At 41.5% G+C, this 13,257-nt stretch overlaps 1 protein-coding gene across 2 annotated transcripts in view; it reads right to left on the bottom strand.

The window, feature by feature from the left end:
* The window catches only part of LOC142956082 (3',5'-cyclic-AMP phosphodiesterase 4C-like), a 48,319-nt gene that overhangs the window by 31,903 nt on the left and 3,159 nt on the right, over positions 1 to 13,257 (bottom strand). The window lies entirely within an intron of this gene.

Here is a 13,257-nt window from a genome sequence, read left to right as displayed (position 1 = left end):
TCCATCGATTGTTTTTATTACTATGTGAAACAACTGCTTGGTCTGTAGGAGGTCGTTGCTCTCAAACAGTCTCTGAGCATAACTTAGTCGGTTTCCCCCTCTAGTGGTCACACTGAACAGTGATCCTGATGCTGCTGTAGGACAAAGACAACACTCAGCACAGACGTCTGACACCAATGAGAAGATTTTTCTGAAATACATTTTAGATATTAACAGAGTGAAACGAAGCTACACATTTTTGATGTATTATTTGTTTAGGCGTTTAACACATTTTGCTGTTTCTGATCAGACTTTCTAGTATTGAGCATTTTTTAACCAAATTATTTCTTATAATTCAATGTCCGAGTCTACAACCCTAATTCTACTGAGACTAATGACTAAAGTAGTAGCACATCTGATCTCTTAGGGGCATAGCACTGTTGGGAAAAATCATCAAAAATGACATTTCATTTGAAGTAATAATAATTTACTCTATTTATTCTCTCACAGAGCTACAGTAGAGTTACTAGTTTTGCATTTCAGCAGTGGTAGTGTTGTACCCAGCTGCTGCAGTTGCTGCCAGCCTCAGGAATCGATGAGGCTCTGGAGGCGATTGGGGAAATCAGTCATGCTGAAAATATGGAGTACAGCAGTGACGCACACAGCAGCCAGCCGGCCGCAGCCACACAGGCTCTATTGACTAATCTGGCTGTGTGTTTGAGGAGGGGGGCTGGCAGCTATATTGGGACCTCTGACATTGACACTGTACCCTTTGGTTGAATGGCCTCGCTTGACACTTTTTTTTTTGTTTTCCTCATTATTCTTTCAGTCACAATTTTCTTTCTACCTCTCAGAAGTATCTTTTTATTCTCCGTTTCGCCCTCTAACCCCCCCGTCTCTGCGTCTGACCCTCTCCTTCCTGTCATTATCTCAGCGCTGAGAGCAGCACTATCTCGACCCACATCCCCTTCACCACCCTCTCGCCTGTGCCTTTACCCTCTTTGTTTAAATTATCTTTTTTCCCCACTTGGTCGGCTGTTGCATCCGTCACGCTTGCTCTCACCTCACTCCGTCTCTTCCCATCATTTCTACTTAAGATAAATTGCACCTTCTCAAACTGTTCCGAGCTGAGTGGACGCAGCACCGGCTATCTTCTCATGGAACTGATACAAGAGCTATTCCAGCTAAATGTAGCGACACTGTGTTGTTTAAATGTACCGCACTGCCAGAGAAGCCATAAAAAGCATTGTTGACAATGTTACTAGGAGTTGGAGAAAGTGTGTGCGTGTGTGTGCGTGCGTGTGTGTGTGTGTGTGTGGTAGTCGGAGGATGAATAGTGCCCTGGTACTGTTAGTACAAGTGAGGATAAGAGCTGTCTCTATTGTGATGGACACATCTTGATTACAAAAGACTGCTTTGTCTCAGAGAAAATGATTAAAGTGATGATTGAATAAAGATTTTGAACAATAATTTCTACGTTAGCTAATCTGAGAACCACGACAGCTGTAAACACACACACCAATGGTATCACCTCCATCACCATACATCATTGCTGAAGATAAAATAAAAAAAGTTTTGAACTTTGCTTTGATGAGAAGCTCCCAACAGGGACTTTTGTTGGGGGGAGGGGGTCATCATGAAGCTGGATGTACAAATCAGGTAAAGAGGATAGAGGCTTGTTCTGTTCCCGTCTGCACTGAAATCTCCTGCTTTGATCTCCTCATATGATCCACACAGGCTCACGGCTGGAGGAGTTCAGATGACACTTGTGGAGCACATGCCTTATGCCCAGAGTTCAGAAAAGTACCACACATTGCACTAAATTAAATCCCACAGCAGCTCTGAAATGTTTCTTTTTTTTTCTCTCAGTGCAAGGAAGAAGAGAGTGATTCTTTATGGAGCTGTGCAGCGTTTAAAGCTTATTTTAATGATGCATCTCTGATTGTGAGTTACCTTTCACAATGCATAGGATCCCTGTGTGTGTGTGTGTGTATTAATTTGCTGTGTGTGCGCCTATGTGTGTATTCTTGTATTTCATGTATCAAGTCTCTGTTTTTAGTCTCTGTAAACTTACATAATGACGAGTCCTGCAGGGCTCTCATGACAGCTGTAGTAGAGTTGGTGATTACACAGTTACAGTTACAACTTCAATTAAGGTAATTAGTCTCATCAGTGTGTCAACAAGAGACCATGTAACTGTGATTTAACTCTGAAGCGAGTTCATTTGACAGGTTATTTTCGAGTCCTCTCTGTTTCCTAAAAGACCAGATAGAAAACAGAGATAAAAATCTGCTGAATCTGCCGCTCTCATGGATAATTTTCCACAGGTCACCAATATTTCTGCAGTCCTCTTATGCAACGCCAAAGTCCTGGACCCCATGATAGTCATACCGTGCCTGACATGAACGCCTCGGCTTGGCTCGAGTCCATGGACCGCAAGGAGGGCCATCAGTGGATAGAGCCATCGATCCAACGCGGCATCCCATCCCGAGGCCTGCACGGCCAACTACAGCACCCAGCACACCAACAGCAACACCCACCGGCTTCACCCTCAGCACACATTGGATCATTGGGCAGATGCTTTGTTTTTTGGCAACAGACAGGGTTAAAGTTAAACACCATATAGGTGCAGCCTCACCACTAGATAACTATTAAAGCAAACAAAACCACTGCTTCTATCTGTGATAGAGAAAGAGAGAGAGATTAATTTCCATCTTCAAATGTTTCCATCTTCAACAACTTTTTATATTCAGAGCAATCTAAATGGTACTCTAAGACTGGGGCCTGAAACATCACGGCTACACAACGGAATAAAACACATGAAACCACCCGATAAACACCAACACAGCTATAAAACACAGGGACAGAGTAGTGTCAAACAATTCCCCATCAGTTGGTTATATTTCTGATTATAGGTACTTTCTAGATAAAGAAACAAGCTTTCCAATTCCTCTTGAATACCTGCAAATGTGTCATGATGTGTCAGTCACTGTAATCACACTCACAAAACTCTCAACACACAACTGGATACATACCCAATGCACGAGTGCCTGCGTGTGGAGAAGTTGCCGTGCATTTTCCTTGAAAAGCGGGAGTCTTTGTTCATCATTTTATTGGCAGTTCAAAAACAGTTGGGTTGAGTTCAGAGCGGCATCAAAACAGCAGCTTTGGGAGGCGAGAGGTAAACAAAGTGAACTTTTGCAGAGTGACCAAAACCCCCATGCTGGCAGGAACTGGAAAGGAGAGCTGTCCGAATTCCTTTTTGTTGTCTGTTGTCACAAACTAGGGAAGACGGGTCCCTCTAACAGGACAGTGCAGAAAAACAGGTCCATGAATGACAAAATGTAAAATAACACCAACATGCAAAACACAAGAGTCTCATCAGCTGCACCTGGTAGGAGCGAGACTAAAAGTAAAAGTCAGACCTGCTGAGTATTCTCTCTATTTATAAGATACAAATTATTAGCTAGAAGCGATTCCCTTCCAGCTCAGTGCACCAAACCAATTGACCAAAAAAATCAATTGGCAGTTCAGCTTTTGGTCCCGGCTTTAAGGATATGTCCAGGAAAAATAAAAAAGGTTCAGCCCAGCGTGTGCGTGTGTATGAACAGCCTAAAAAGGCAAAGAGTCTTGGCTGTTAGGAACCAGTTAGCGTATCATCTCACTGACAGTGATAATATGGGGCCGAATCACATCAAGTGAAATTGAGGATGGTGTTAGCTGTCAGTGCTCATCTGGGACTACTTCCTCACTCGATCTCCTTTCAGCTCACCGCAGATTAGCCAAGATAAACACTTATCTTGAGCGTTTCTTTCCCCCCGCGCTCCTAAACGGGAAACAGAACGCTTGAATTCTTCCAAAGCTGCAAACCAAATTCCTCCACAATGGCCCCCGGGTATCTTCTGTCTTTAAAAATCAGGTCCAGCAAACTTGACACAAAGCTGTCCATTTAAACATAGGAGGTTGCCTCTGTGATGCTGCACTACCAACACATGGAGCAGAGTTATTCTTGGTGGGAGAAAACAAAGAGAGCTGGAAAGAGTGTTATTATCCCATCAGATGCTCCCCGGAGTGGGCCGTCCCATGTAGTCCCTGTCAGTGGGACATAACGGACTTCTGCTTTCTCTCCTCTTCTCTCCTGAGAGTGGTGGGAGCAAACTCGGGCTTAAAACAACAAACAACAATCTATCTCCCCCGAGAGTGAGAGTGTGAGAGAGAGAGATAGAGAGAGAGAGAGATAGAGAGAGTGAGAGAGAGATAGAGAGAGATAGAGAGAGAGAGAGAGAGAGAGAGAGAGAGAGAGATAGAGAGAGTGAGAGAGAGAGAGAGAGAGAGAGAGAGAGAGAGAGAGATTGTGAAGGGGTGGGGTGCTGGGTGGTTGAGAGAGAGTACAGAGAATGACACTCATTCCATGAGAAAGTGGACCAGTATGAATAGTATTGGGGTTAGAGAGGAAAGACTAAAGGTGAGGTGATAGAAGAAAAATAAAAACTACTTTAGTATCACAAGTACATGTTTTTTTTTTTCAATGAGAGTGTATACAGTTTCTCTTTTCGTGTAACCAGCCTGCCTCCGTGCCGACAGCAACAATAGTGCTACGGTCAATCAATACTTCAATATTGTGTGTGTGTGTGATTGAGTTCTACTCTCATGCCACCATATAATCCATCTGATTCACACAATATCCTCTTCACTGGCAAACGAATATTTTATTTTTCATAATGTGAGGGAGGAAGCAGACAGGAAGAGTCCAATTTAACACATCTGAGGTTTATTACTGTCCATAATAACCACCAGATAGACCGTCTAATCTGAAGCAGGGCCTAGAAATGCTCAGTGCAAAAATGATTCCACTGTGAAACATAACTTTAGACACTTGGAGAGGAGGGGAAAAGCCTTTTATCTGGATACTATTTGAAAAGGTATTGGAAAGCATATAAAAGTACATACATATATGCTGTAACTAATGTTTTCTTTTGGTTCTGTTTAAGTGTTACTGTAATTATATATTTCAAATATTTGATTAATAGCGGTGTCCTGTAATGCCACAGGGGATGGGCTATTTGAACTATTTGGGGTTAAAATACACACATTTATGTAACTAAAGCTGTCAAACATTTTCTAGGAAAAAAGAGAAAATGCTCCCAACATAACTGAGATACTAATATTTCTGACGCCAGGATCTTTTTCAACCTCCTGAAATATTAGGGTCCATGCCCACTTACACACCAGTCATAGAAGAATATCTCTTTCCTCTGCTCCCTGACCCAACGCAGAAACAGAAACATGTCCTCCTGATGCTCCACATTCAACAACATAGCAGCCTCTAGTGGAAAAGGACAGGAAATGCATTTTCTTTCTGCTCAGTAACACTAGAACATATGAGGGAGGGCTGATCCGAGGATATTTCTTTTAGGATCATTATGATACGTTTTAAAAAAAAACTTGAAAAAATGATTATACACCTTATCTTGTAATTATTGATTACTATCTCATAATTATGAGAAACGATCTTGAGACTACGAGATCAGGATTCATGAGATTCTGATCTCATAATTAAGACAAAAGTTAACGTTGCCTAGTTTGGTAAAGTTGAACAGATTCAGACGTCCCGATCGATAACTCGTAAGCAAAACGATGTTAAAACACAAACGATGCCTTTTTGCAACTGTAGTAAGGTAGACAACAAGTCCTCTGAGCTAGACAAATAACTTGATTTATTTCTACTGCAATATCATGATGTAGCTTATACGCTAACGTGAAAGACATTGAACAAGTTGCTGCCCAATTGTCGATAGAAAAAGTTGCAAAGTGGCTCAGTTACTCGTGTCTCCCTCTGCATACTGAGAAAACAGTCACCGTGTATTGTTCTTTGGATAAACAAAAGCAGAGGGTTTTTCCAAATATTAATATCAATGGACAAAAGATACAAAATGTTGAGGGTTTAAATACTATAGGTGTCACTCAAGATCCCACTCTTACATTTGAAACGCATATTAAAAAACGTACCACGTATTGAATATAACATAGCTAATGTATGTTGGATAAATCAGGAATTCTTTAACAGTCCAAGTCCCTACGGTATATTTGAATGCAATGACGTTTTCTTATTTTCGTTACTGTCCATCATGTTGGTCTCTGTGCAGACAAGAGCCTTAAAACCCACTAGGTCACTTCATAAACAAGCCCGGAAAGTCATGAACAGGAAATAATGCCAGTATCATCAATGTGATATACTTGTTAAATATACATTTTAAGATTTGACAACTCAATTTGACAGGTTAAAGAATGGATTTTAAGGAACCAGTCTTCAGCATTAAATTGGTATTTTGATGGACCTGTTTTTGTAACCTTTGTAATATTTTACATCTATTATTTTAATGACTTGTGCTTTATTACTTTGTATGACTAATAATAATAATATGTTATATTATTGTATTCTGTTTAATGTCTATTCCATGCGTGTGTGTATGTGTATGTGTGTGTGTGTGTGTGTGCGTAGTTAGTAGCTAAATCTGGTACAAAGCATTTCTTCTCTTTCTTGAGATGAATGTATTTTTTAACATGGTCCCTGATGTATATACATTTAAAAAACTAAACTAATAAACTAAACACAATGGAAAGAAAACTGTCCGTCACCCTAGAGCTGGCAAAAAACAATTTTCATTGACTGTTATTCACAAATAAAAGTCCATTTGACGTGGTGTCACTGGAGTGGAAAAAGAGGCTTAATCAACTCAAGACAGCAAGGGATAATAACTCTGCGGGTATGTTCTATATTTGAGCTGCCTGTGACATTTATTTTCCGCTGGACCCCCAGTTTGTTTAATTTCTCCTCCTTGCCAGCCATCCTGCAATAACTCATCTCCGTCCATTTATTTCAGCTCTGACATTATGGAACATGCACAGACCCTGCAGAGGGACACTTCCAGTGGCCTGACCTCAGGAGCTGCACAGTATAAAAGCTCTGACAGGTTGAATGTCTGCAGCATCATGACTTTCCAGATTGAGCCTTGAAATCCCCTTCACTGGACTCTCGCTCTCCAATATTTAGATTTCGAAACAGACACACTGAAATTAATGAAACAGTTTTAAAGTAAACTTTGGAAAAGGAATGTGTCTGTAAGTCTCTAATCCCAGACCATTAAGCACCTGAAGAAGATTGACCCTTCTGTCTACATAAATATATAAAGATGAATTAGCTTGCAAACATGGAGGAATGTTTAATATGCATTTCTTGCCAATAAAAGCAAGACAGGGTTTCACATTACCGGCGAGTTCCTCTCATGCTTTTAATGTAGCAAAACTCATGCTTTTAATGTTACAGGATTGCTACGTGCCTACATCTGAGTGTGTGTGTATACGTTCAGGAGTGAAGAGTAAACATCCGCAGAGACATCGGAGGCATGTGCATAAAAACTGGTTTTACAGTAATCAGCAATGTCGCACAACCTTAGTGTGAAGAAAACTACATTTAACACACCTACAAGGAAGTAAACAGAAAACAAAAAACAAACACGAGCTGCGTATTTATCCATCCACACACGTGTAAGGCCCAGTTTATTCTTCCTCTCTAAGGTCAAGTATGGTTTGATCGATCATAAGACTCTTGCTTTGACATCGTTAAACGAGTAAATGTTTAATTTTCATTTGAATCATGGGCCAGATCTGATGCAATAACGTGTCGTAAATCTAAAGCAATCAAGAGGTACCAGCTGACAGCTGTAACCTTAACAAACAACAGGTAAGGCCACTAGATACTAAATGAAACATGCATTAGCTAAGCAGGAAATATCCTGTTACCAGTTATAAACGTGCTGCATTAAAAAAAGAAAGCTTTTGTCACTGACAGAACAAAGCACTTGCTTGGCAAAGAAGTGGAACAACATGTGCTGATTGACAGCGGGGATGTCGGTGAGCTGTGTGTTTACTGAGATGATGCCGCTCGGTCGAGAAAACAAAAGCTCTGGAAAAACACATTCATCTGTAGGAAATGAAACACTAAAACGGAGCTTTTAAAATCCAACTCTTTCCACTGACCTTTGCTTTTCAACTAAATCCACTGGGGGGGGGGGGGTACCGTGTTTTGCAGCCATAAATAAACCAAGCATATACGGAGCATATATATGAAGCAGAAATCAAGCAAAGTATCAACAGCAACTGCAACCCCCTTATCTGGTCTAATCGTAGAAAATGAAAGAGCAACTTTACCATACACACGTGATGATAATTGAATTCAGCACAACTTCCCTGACACAACGGCTGATTTTGATTGGGTAGAGGACAATACATGAGAACCTTGTAGTCAGGATCAAATTTCACAACATAAGCTAAAAGGGCAACCCTTTTTGTTGTGTGAAGCGCTGCTACCTTCACAAAAACAAAACAAAAATATATTACAGTATCTCCAGCTAGAGTAGAGCAACCCTCCGCCATGTGACAAGAACCATCTCCAACGTCAAGAACACGCTCAGATCGCCTGAAACATTAGCCAGCAATTATCGGAAAGCAACACAGAACCAAAGTAGAAACTATTGTACATTTTAAAATATTGGCTTAAGAGCTTAAAAAGCCTCATGTGACAGTATAAAGTACTACTTTAAGTCTCCTAAGAGACTACCTGGGCGTGTGGGCCAGAGTGAAGCGGCGCCTCTGGTTGATGCTGCGGTTCATCAGCAGCTTCCTGAACAGCAGCGGCGAGTTTCGAGGAGACCCACGTGGAGAATCCTTGGGCGAGCTTCTTGGGGATCCTCCAGGGGACCTGGGCATGAGCTGAATGATGGGCAGCCGGGTCACCCTTCGGTCCTGAGGCTTCTCCTCAACGTCAGCCTGCTCCTCTTCAGAGCTCTCAGAGCACAGCTTGCTCATGGCGATCAGAGGACGGTCAGTGTTCAGGTAGTCAGTGAGTCACTTTGCTCGATCTGCCTTCAGGTGACTTTGGTCAAAGGAACAGTCTGATCTCTGTCTTTCTAGTTTCCCAAATTAACTTTTAAACAGGACTTTTTCGCAGCATGGCATATGGAAGGGTCCGTCAGTTTTGCCTCTCTTGCTTTTCCAAGTCCTGGAAAAGCTAGTGCCTCTGGTCCAACCCTTGCTTCCACATATTTCAACTAAACCTGGGCCTGCGAATGATACTCCAAAACTCTCCTGTTAAAACTGTCAAGAACGCTTCTTTCAAAATCCCAAAAGACCAAAAAGTCAACACAACAATCTCTCTATCAGACTTTTTATCTTTATTTGAAACCTATCAGCTCCTTTCTTGTCTTTTCCAAGGGACCACGCTGACTGCCGTGCCGGGCAATAAACTCAAACATTAGTGTTGACGGACTCTCTCTGCCTCTCTCTCCCAGGCTTTGTTTACATTACCGCTCGGCCCTCCCTCTCTCCAACTAAATATGGACGTCTGATTTACAGGGAAGAGAAGCATGACAGACCACCGCCGCCTGCTTCTCTCTCCCTCTTTCCAACTCTCTGCCTCCCCCCCCCCCCCCCTTTCCCTCACTCCTAATCTTACAGAGAATATTGTTCTTCAACGTCAAACTGTGCTCCATAATTACTTCCTCCAGTGTATAAACATGTAGCCGTCGCCTGTCTCGGCCCTTCAGCACGCCTTTCTTATGCTCACTCTGAACTGACTTTGCATAGTCAGGCTTGTCCTTTGGTCCCCGAGTTGCTATTTGTTGTGAAGCCTCTCACATGCTCCGAGCGCACCAGCAAGAGTCACATGAAGGGCCTCTGACTGTAAAAAGCAGAGGTAGATAAAAGCTATCGAGAGCATGGGTGCTGTCACGATGGCGCTCTCTATCTGTTACCAGAGGCAACACTACCCCCCCTCCACTCCACTCAATCCCTTTGTTTATCGCTGGAGAGTGAGGACAGATCCTCCTGCGATTCAGGACGCAGCTAAACACCGGTGAAGTCTAGAGACACTGAAATAACCTCGGGAGCTGGAACATCTGACTCAGGGCTGACCAACAGCTGGTCGGGAAAGCAGGGAAGAAAGATTCTTTGGTTAAAGGCTTTGTGGGTATACACCCATAGCTACTGTACCGTGTGTATTACGGAGCAACAGTACTGTACTTGTACGCAGAGAAATTAGTTCTAATCCAAATGTAGCACAGCAGATGTAACTTGTAATTTTCGGGTCAAATGCATGTCACCCATCACCACAATGTGAATTCTGGTCTTTCCTTTCCCGTCGTTAACTTCTGTTTCACTCTGCAGGCACCGGGCTCAACACTTAAGCATCACCACCGCATCTATTGTGGATCATATTTCCTCTGGAGTGCCATTAACGGTCATTGACCTACTGTGCAGCTACTCTGAGAGTCCCCATGGAGATGATGCCTTTAGATCTACAAATTACACAAATAATCTACTTTTAAGGCAGAAATGAATTAAAGTGTCAGATGGACATTTATTTGGCAAAAGGTATCAAACCTCTTTTAGAGCTGAACTCAATATGTTTTTACTAACAATCATGTGTGTAATGTGAAAAGTGTCTCTCTGTTGTGATGAACGCACAGAGAATTATCACCGAACTCCCTCAGCGTTACTCATGTCAGCGTTTAAGGGCCTTTCAGCTTGTTTTTGCAACCCTTTTCAGGCACCTGCTTTCAGCTGAAATACTCTGAGAAACTCTGAGTTCCCTTTATTGCCTAGCTACATATTATAACGCTACTGTCAACCTAGAGTTCAAGCTTTCCAAAGAGGTACATTTGGACAAACAATTGGACAGACCCTGTCCATGGTATGATTTTGGGAAGCCCTCTGCTCCCTCCTGGATCCATCTCTTGAGTTTTCTCTGGAAACGTTTTGCCCCACGATAAAATAGCCAAACAGGGAAAACAAACCAGGACTTGAAGACAATATCATGCTGACTCACTGCCTCCAACTCATCCATCTGGAGTTCCCAACTGCTGTGGGCACAGCATGCTCACAGCATGTCCTCCCTTAGTGATTTCATCATTTCAGGCAGTGTTCAAGCCACAGGTAATGTCATCTTTGATAGATATACAATTATATCAAATGAGCGACATCATAATAAACAGGTTCAGTAACAGTGGATTAGATTTCACTAACATGTGTGGCATTGTCATTTTAAAACATCCTGCAGCTTTAAATGCTGCTCCATAAACATTTTCTCTGGCGCTGCATCAAAATTGCACTACTGACTTGTAAACAGGCCAGCACATGGCCCTCTTCACAGAGAAGGAGCACAATGGAAGGCTTTTTAGTCCATCAACATTGTTGGAGTCATGTCTTTTGCTTAATACCTGCTGATTTATAAACATGGATGGAATAAATATAGCCTGATCGTCACAGAACTACACTTATTACATGTACCATTATTCTTAAGGCAGGCAGAGGAATGGCTAAACATGTGAAACACCGAGCAAGAGAGAGCAGAAGAGGTGGAGGGGGAAGCAACTGCTAGATTCTAAGCTAAAGTACGGTAATTAAGGTTAGTAGAACTGAGCAACTGTTGGATTAAGCGAGAAGTCGCTAAAAGATGGAGCGAGCTATGAGTGTTTAAATGTTTAAATGTACAGCAGCTAATTAGTTGCTTGTACTGAAGAATATCACACAGTCAACTTTTTTCCTGAACCTAACCAAGTAGTTTTGGTGCCTAAACACAATCAAGTAAAGTTCCATTTCACAATGTTAACCGCATGTTTAAAACTGCAACTGTTTTCGCAAAATGATATATGCCATTTATAATGGTCGGTTAAAATGTTTAAATGGCAAATGTTTACAGTCAAAGATGGAAAGTTTCCAAGAAGAAGTCAGAGGGCTTTACAATCTGTACTCAAGCAACATCCTCAGACCCGGGACCCTCACATCGGAACAGGAAAAAGTCCCCAAAAACCCTTTAACGGGGAGAAAAGAGGAAGAGACCCGTGGGAGAGCAACAGAGGAGTGATCCCTCTCCTTGTGATTTGTGATTTTGGGCTCTACAAAAATAATGATTTGAATTGAAAACTTAAATATTTGAATTAAAAAAAGAATGTAAATCTTATTTTATTTTTTCTGGCTATTCTGACCCACAATCCTCTCTGCAGCGGAAATATGAGCAAGTGGGTAAACGTTCACGGTGCAATGCTTTGAGGAAGTATTATGTCCCAATTGAGTGCATACTGCATGCAACAGTGGGCACTTTTAAGGACAGCTGCAGTATGTACTGACAGTAAAAAGACAATGAATGCAATTTGAAATGCAGCTTCTGCGAATTGGGGCTCGTACTAAATGTTGACAAAAGCAAAGAAGCCAGCTGATGATGTGTATCAGATTGTTACCATAAATAATAAGGAGATTGAACGAATCTCCGCTCATAAACACTTTTGTTTTTTTGCGAGAAGAAGATAATTTGAGCAGTGAATGAAAGTCTTTGATGCAATTTGCTTGTTTGCTTTAAGTCTGTCGTTTTTTTGTTTTTTTTAATGTAATTTGTTTTATGTTTTAACTGTTGTCTGTGTTTTAGGTGGTGGAACTTTTACGCTGCCATCTTGGCCAGGAACCCGTTCTCAAAGAGTTTAAAAATCTCAATAGGATTATCCTATTTAAATAAAGGTTCAATGAATAGCAGAATAAAATAAAATGAAACTACACTTTTATATATTCAATTTAATGCCTGCTAAATTCAGAATTTTGGAGGCTATCTTCTGAGTAAAATAATTCTCTTTTGCAATTGACCACTGGAGATAAACCCGTGTTCATCTCTTAGAATGAAATTAGATTTTAGATTTTTACAAGAATAAAACCCGAACATTTTCAGAAGAATTCAACTTCAGAAAAGATAACGTTCCCAGGTATTCAAGGTTTCATGCTGTGACAAATTTTAAACAAATTTAACTCGGCCTGCGTGTACTGCTCCTATTCCAAATGATTAATATCACAATGATGAAGGTTTGTTCGCTAGATAAGAGAAAACGTCAACGATACAACAGCGTCTTTGTCCAAAGTAAAGCCAAATCTGATGATCACCTCTGACTTCACTTCAACCCCCTACGTAAAACAAACAGGTCTGTCTGAGTTCCTTCGGCATGTGAAAAAAAAAAGGACAAAGGGACCGCACGTACACAAACACACACACACACACACACACACAAAGTACATACACACATACCGTGTGGATAGACAAAAATGCTACAGATGTATTTGCAGCGGTGGCTTATGTTTTTGTGGAATGTTTCTGTTTTTGTGGAAACAATCACAAGAGCCTTGTTTGTCTGATCTTTTCTATTGATAATCATTGAGCAGGGTGACGGAGGGGAGAGC

The sequence above is a fragment of the Anarhichas minor genome, unplaced genomic scaffold (genome assembly GCF_050575085.1).
Source record: "Anarhichas minor isolate MPS153535 unplaced genomic scaffold, ASM5057508v1 ptg000024l, whole genome shotgun sequence".
Taxonomy (NCBI): Eukaryota; Metazoa; Chordata; class Actinopteri; order Perciformes; family Anarhichadidae; genus Anarhichas; species Anarhichas minor.
This window is presented reverse-complemented; position numbering and strand designations above follow the sequence as displayed.